Here is a 7,614-nt window from a genome sequence, read left to right on the forward strand (position 1 = left end):
GGGGGGAGTGGAGCGGGGTTGGATATGTGGGCCCTAGTCTTAAAGATAAGAATATACAGTATGTCAACAACAGACCAAGGATCTGTAATCAAAAGTCCAACCATGTATTGAAGCCATCACATCACCATGTATTGAAGCCATCACATCACAGTGTCGGTGCAACGTTTTGAGGCACATGCCTGAAGAAGAGGCCCTGCATGGCCTTGACATGTTGCACCGGCACTGTTTGAGATGTGATGGCTTCACTAAATGTTTGGGCTTTTGATTACAGATCCATGGTGTGCTGGCAACATACAGATGGGAATTTATCAAAACTAGAGCAGACAAAATTTGGAGCAGATATGCACTGTAACCATGTGGTACTGGGTTTGTTTCACTCCTGGAGATATCAAGCTCTTGTGGATAGCCCTTGTTCGTCAACCCCGCCTGTAACCAAAGTTTGCAGTAAAACAAGGGGTGTGCGAACTGTTTTACAGATGAAGGCAGCTCAAGGGTTAATCATCGGCTGGGACAAACCACAATGTCAAGGTTTTTAAAGAAAAATATCTATTTATTTCTAATCAAAGACATGCAAAAAACATTACTGAACACGCTGCTACTAAATCATTAGTCTGTATTGTTTTAGAAAAACTGTCACATGACAATAAACAAAAATTTATCAGTACTTGTATCTGTGAGTACTTGGAAAAGTATCAGTACTTGTACTTGAAAAAATGGTATCGGTACATCCCTTTATTTATATACAATAAAACAGAGATGCACAAATCCCAGGAGCCCCGTATGCTCCTTTAAAATGACAGCTGCCTCCTAACTTTTGAATTTTTCTCTAGTCTAGTCTTGGAGCTGGAAAAGTATCTGTACCTGTACTTGTGCTTGTACTTAGTATGATACTTGGTATCTGAACATCCCTAGTTGCCATGCACAGCTGCTCCAGATTCTGTCTGTTCCAGTTTTGATAAATTCCCCTCACAGTATACAGATGTTCCTCACTTACCGACTTACCTGTTTTGCGACCACTCGCACTTACGACGGAGCGCCGATCGACCTCCGACCTTGTGCGTCAGCGTCAGTGCGCCGTGTCGCCGGCGGAAGTGGTGTCCTCCGATCTTCATTGCGGGTCCTGGTAAGTATTTTCATTGCCCGATGTACAGTACACTGTTCGTTACTGTACATCGGCAACGCTATACAGTACTGTACTAATGCAGTACAGTACTGTATAGAGTTCCTCACTTAACGACCAATCCGTTTAACGACCTGGTCGTAGGAACGGAACTCGGTCGTTAAGTGAGGAATACCTGTACTCTTATCTATCTGCTTACCTGCTGGCAACAGCACTCACATTTACACATTTTACATTCATTTCTTTCCAGGAATGTGTGCGGTGGCAATATATTGCATTGCACCCTTATCTTAAAGGGGCTTTCAGATTCCAGAACCCCCCCATACATGATTTAGTCTGCTGTGGCATGATAAATACACTAGTACACTGCAGTAACACACTGTAAAAAGCATGTTTTACCACATGTTACTGAAAACACATGGTGCTGCAGTGTGGTGCATTTGATCCCATTGGGGAGATTCCCCTCACTTCCTATCCTATAGCCACAACAGGAAGTGAGAGGAAATCCTACCAAAGTGAGTGAAATCCCTGGTGGCCATCTTCCCCATTGAAAGATTTCCCATCTATTCCTCTTCTGGTGACAACCCAAAGTTTGGGATTTTCTTTCACTTTTACTGATAACAGGCACCAGGACAAATAGAGGGGGCAAATCTCCCCAATGGGGACACAGACAGCAATAAAAACCTGATCAGTGTTTTAATCCCTCTCCACTCTATCCAAACCTAGAAAAGAAAGTCTTGGCTTCAGCTGCACTTAAAGTGAGTAGTGTTGTTTATATTGGATAGCTACGAGTACGTTGTGAAGAAGTTAAAAAAGGTGTCACTTACCAGTGTTGAACCAGGCACTCACTTCAGAGGGTGTGTCAGAGTGGTTCTTCTATCCTGGATCTGTAGCCTGCTGGGGCAAATCAGTTAAAGTTGAACTCCAGGCACTAAAACTTTTATTTCAAAACTATATTTCTCAATAGCCTTAAAGGATATAAATGCACTTTGCTTTTACCAAATGCCTTTGTAAACATGAACATTACCTTGTGAAAGATGACATCAACACTGTGCTGCACATAGCTTGTACAGAGAGCAGAGCTGTGGGAGGGGCCCAGCAGGCCCCACCTACTACAGACTACCAGCAGAAAACTACAAGAGGGGCAGATACAAGACCAGTTATCCTGCACAAGGAGAGACAGTGGCAGTGACTGGTCTTTTTTTACAGGAAGCTCCTGCACAAGGAAAGGTTTGTGCTGGAGTACTGCACAGATCTGAAAGAAATAGCACACCAAGATTTAGGTAAGAATACACATGCCTCTTGCATTTAGACAATTTATCCCAGATTTAAGGCCGTGACACACTGCACGCGAAGCAGCGCGGAGCGGGGGCGCGCTGCCTTTGCGAGCAGTGTGTCATGTAATTTTCTGCTCGGCACCTCAGCTTGCGAGAGTTCGCGGAGCTGAGCGTGCCGAGATGAACAATTTCAACTTCAGCCAATCGGCTCTCGCGTATAAACCAGCTTGTCGCGATGCGACAGCTGGCAGGTTGTTACGGAAGAGCCGATTGGCTGAAGGTGCTGTCAATCATCTGAAAGTCGGGTGGTGGTGCTGCCAGGGCCACCCATGGCTCGAATTCTGCCCGATTCAGCCGGAATTTGGCAGAACTTACATTGGTATTCATATAATAATTAAGTAGGCACTGAGTTTCCATCATATGGGTAAATGCTTTTATTGGATTCCAGAGTCCCTAGGTTGTCTTCTGTGTTTAATACACTGAGGCTGATATATAGTGACTGGAGCTGTTTACTACTAAAGTCCCCCATAATGCAAGGTTTAACTGCTTGTTTTTGTCTAGGTTAAAACAATTATACTCACCTGATCATTGGAGCTAGCTTGTTCATAGACCGGTGCCTGGAGCCTCTCTCCCCCTCCGCTGCAGCAGTCTAAGATCCCCTAAATCATCACTATACATTGTACTATCTATACATTGGGAGGAATTTATCAAAACCTGAGCAGACAAAATGTGGAGCAGATTTGCACTGCCACCAATCAGCTTCTCTCTATCATTTTCAAATCTTACCTGAGCAAAATGAAGAAAGAAGCTGATTGGTTGCCATGCTCCAGTTTTGATAAATTCCCCCCACTGTGTATAGACGTGAGGATGCTGAGGAACATTCCAATGCTGCAGTGGAGGAGAAGAGAAGGCTGGAGAGAGCACTGTGACATCAGGCTGGATCAGAGCTTCAGGTGAGTATAACTTTGTTATTTTTGAACCTAGTAACCTTTGCAGTGCAGAGGTAGCCCCAATGCAAGGTTTAATTTTAAAAAAATGTCCCTGGAGTTCTTCTTTTACCCTAGGTGTTCTTGGATTTAGATACACTTTAAAACAGAACTTCAACCAAAAATACCAAGATGATTTATAGCTCATTAAAGGATAAAATAAAAAATCAGCCTTTGTTGTAATACTCACTTTCAGTTTAGAGTTCTGCCTCACAGTGCTTTTTCCTGCTACAAGGTGCCCTAAGCCTGATCATTCAAGCATCATTCAATCCACTTCCTCTGAGCTTCTGCTCAGTGATAACATTATAACATGCTCTCTTATATTCTCTATAAGGCCTTAACTACCTGGGCAATTTTCAGTCATGTGATCCATGTTCAATGCAATAAACAGTAACTGGGGGTTATTTACTGACATATATTTTTCAATAAACCCATCATGTGCGTATTTCTTATAAGTAGACTTAAGGTGCCCATACACTGCTCGATTCTCGTACGAGAATCGCGGGAAATCCCGCGATCGTAGGAGAATCGAGCAGTGTGAATGAAGACGTGCGACCGTTTCTACTGTACGGGCGCACATCTTTTGTCTAAGGAGCACGCTAGAAAACCAGTGCTGGTTTGAAAGGTGCTCGGGAGACAAATGCCGAACGGGCCGGTGTGCGCACGCGCACACTGCCCGTTCAGCATTGCGGTCATCGGAAGCCCGCCCCTCAGGGGAGCAGGCTTGCGATGACCGAGAGCACGATCTGCCTGTCCAAGATGGGCAGATCGTACGTTTTTTTTATTACTTTACAACCATCGCAAGACTAATGTCTTGCGATGGTTGTACAGTGTATGGCCACCAAGAATAGACTAAACAACCACAGAAGCTAAAGACTTTAATTAGGCTCCTTTCACACAACATTCTTATCAGGCCTGCCTGTCAGTTTTTAGGCAGACCTGATCAGAAGCTCAATGTCAGTCTATGGGCAGTCAGATGTAAACAAACCTGCATCCATTTACATCTGATTACCTCCAAGTCCGTCTAGGTCCTCAAAGTAAAATCGGAACAGGGTTCTATTGTGGCGAACCTGAATGGGATGGATCAGAGGTAACTTGATGTAGACGGACACATGTCTACTTACACCTGACTCCTCATAGACTTAACATGGGTCCGATTACTTCAGTTTTTTTCCTGTATCACAAGAGCGACATCCGTTCCGTACTGCTCCGACCAGCAGGGGGTCTGTACTGATCGGAAAAGATGGCGCCCATGTGAAAGGGGCCTAATACATTGGTAGTAATACACGCTGGCCAACAAGCTGATCTTCACCTTAGTGCAGGAAACTAGAACAAATGTACCAATGAGCACTGGCGTGTGAGACATTAAACTGTATGTAAAGTCTGATGATGAACTTCTCTTATCTGCTTCCATTTGGTCTGTTAAATATACCATTGAAAGGGAGTTGTTATAGTTTTTAATAAGTGGAAACAGGAAATCATGTGAGCTCCTTACTTCCTTTACTCTCTGACTATGCTGCACTCTGATCATTTACATTGTTCCCAGTTCTCTCTCCCAACTGCAGATCACCTCCTCCTATGTCATGGAGATGAGAAAGGAGGAGGTGTTCTGTGTCGCCCCGGAATGGCCACAGGACATTGGCTGTAGGATATATTTACAATAAATAAAGAATACGTTTGCCCCATGAATGAGTGCTGGTGACATATCTTTTATTATCCTACAGCCCTAACACACTTTCTGGGAAGTGTCTTACTGGTAGGATCAGGTCACAATAAGGGAAAAAGCATGGAAAATAAACCTAATGCAGCCACCACATCTAGGTACTGAAAATCTGCAATACATGACATTTATGTTCTTGGGTTTAGATATGCTTTATGTTCAATGCATTTTTGTACACAGGTGCGGAGGGAAGAGCGACTGCCTGGCAGACATTAGAAGAGCTCAAGAGGAAGTAAAAAATATTCACATTTCCTATAATAAAAGATGGTAACAGTATCATTTCTTGAACGTACAGTACAGGACACAGGCAGAATCAAAGATGACTGGGAAAATTGGCGGTATCATCTTTAATTCTGCTTGTGTCCTGTGCTGTAGATTTTACAGGTGTATAACGAAAGACAGGTGCTATCCTGTTACCGCTATTGAGAATTAAGGATTTTTCAGTGATTTACATTTTTAGTGAAACTGACAAGTTACCAATTACCGACTACACAAATATGATACTCATGTTTGTAAAAGGAATTGCAAATTTATCAAGTGACAACTAAAGGTAAGTAAACCAATTCATAACTGGGATTCAGACATCCTGATTTTTATTTTTGGGGTTGAGGCAGATTTTTTGACAAACTCTCTGTCATGTCCCCCAACAGATTGTCATGGAAAGTGCAGAGAGTCTGAATCATGACAGATCGCTGTTCCACCGAGAACATAGCAACCTGTGAACTGCGGTGGACAACACTTCAAATACATAACATAAAGAATAAGTAAACTTTTTCCCTGATGATACAAATTCTATCCACTTATATGGCAAGCACATGTTCAATAAAACCCATGGAAAAAAAAAATCTATGCTGGCCTGACGACAGTGAACTGAAATCCTATTGGTTGCCATGGGTTATTACACTTGGCTCACCGCCGCCGCACCCTGCTAATCTTTATTAAATAAGTCTTGAGGAAACATATTCAGTAATTGTTCATGTTGCTACTGGAGAGTTCATAACATATGGCAAGCAAGGTCAAAGTCTAGTCTCTAGAACTTTGAGTGGTGTCTAGTATGGAAGGTATAAAAAGTGTCCTTGGCTAACAAAAGTTCTAACCATGCAGCACATCAAGAATTCTTACGTTACCCTTTAACTGTCGTAAAACAATACCAAACAAAACTAATGTTTAACTTTTAGTATTGTTTTAACCAACCAATAAATGACAAGTGACGCCACCTTATATATCTAGACGTTAGCTGAACCTTGAAAAATAGATTTATTAAAAAGTATAACGTACCTGATTTTAGGTCCTTGGCCCAGTTTCCCTGATCTTCTCTGCAAAACCGTTCTGAAGCTAGGGGATGTCTCAATGTGACTTCCAAGCTACTGCATCTCCTATACTGTCTCAAGAGAGAGAGAACAACATACACCTCCTGATAGCAGCCAAGCCCTTCAGACTTCACGCTCACTCCAGGCTTCACCCTCTGTCAGTTTTTCCCCTTTTCTGAGCCCTGGAAAAATGCACAGCCGAGAAACCTGCAATTAGCAGGTCCTTGCTAATCTCAAATCCTCACCGGCCAAAAGCTGCACATTCCAATATTTTAAATAGAGGCTCAGAAGGATATTTCTTAATGAAAAAAAAAAATCCTGACTAGACACAAAACATTGAAGGTATGCAAACCCTCCCAGGGATTAAAAAAATGCCCCCTTTGCTTGAGTTAAATAAAGAAAGCGAGAAGTATGAAGTAATATTCGCAGTGAGAAGCACAAGGGGTTGGCTGGGGCTGTCTTATCAGTTTCAGTCTGCTCACTCGCAGTGAAAAGCCTGTCTCTAACTGGTATACTCCCTGCCCTTAAACTCACCAAACCAGAATCTTACTCCCAACCAACACAAGCAACTTCCCGCACATCCAAACTGAAACTTTATCCAGCTCAGTGAGCCCTTACTGGCCATGGGCCAGTACAGCATTCCTCTCCAGATACCTTTACTACAAAAGAAAAACTGCTCCCTGCAATTCATGTGGGTTCACCTAGCTGGTGATACCGTATAGCTGAGAGTGGGAGTTCTTCTTTAGAATTTCTATGAGTAAATGCTTTTGCTCTTCGGATGAAAGACAGACTTGTTTCTCCTTTTTAAAGCACCTGCTTTGTTTTCTATGCATTTATCAAAAGCCCCACAAGCTGGCAGATAGGTAGATGACTCGAGAAGTTCTGCTGTTAAAGTGACACTAAACTCAGGAATTAAATCTTAAACACGCATTCAAATACCTTAACTATTGACAAAAATGTAGTGTATTTGGGTATCAAATCCTCAAATCATCTCTGAATTCATGCTGACAGTGGCCTTCCTTCTGGAGGGTGGCTACTTTTGTTTCCTATAGTGACTGTGTGTGTTGTAAAGTAGTCACCGCTCCAAGCCTGTTCCCGTGATAGACTACAATCTCAATACAAATTAGAAAACTAAACATGAGGGCTTGTTCACACCACTTCCAGTGCGTTCCAGCACAATTAGGGTTCTGGTACTCACTGG

General features: G+C 42.8%; 1 long non-coding RNA gene across 1 annotated transcript in view; it reads right to left on the bottom strand.

The window, feature by feature from the left end:
* LOC108793735 overlaps positions 1-6,911 on the bottom strand; it is a 49,766-nt gene extending 42,855 nt beyond the window's left edge. Inside the window, exons 1-2 of the long non-coding RNA XR_001941664.1 lie at positions 6,382-6,911; positions 1,948-2,017 (exon numbers count right to left, since the gene is read on the bottom strand). This is a non-coding gene — a long non-coding RNA (uncharacterized LOC108793735). The remainder of the gene's footprint in view (positions 1-1,947; positions 2,018-6,381) is intronic.
* Positions 6,912-7,614: the final 703 nt, after the last annotated feature.

Source organism: Nanorana parkeri, unplaced genomic scaffold, assembly GCF_000935625.1.
Source record: "Nanorana parkeri isolate BGI_ZX_2015 unplaced genomic scaffold, ASM93562v1 scaffold24, whole genome shotgun sequence".
NCBI classification, from domain to species: domain Eukaryota; kingdom Metazoa; phylum Chordata; class Amphibia; order Anura; family Dicroglossidae; genus Nanorana; species Nanorana parkeri.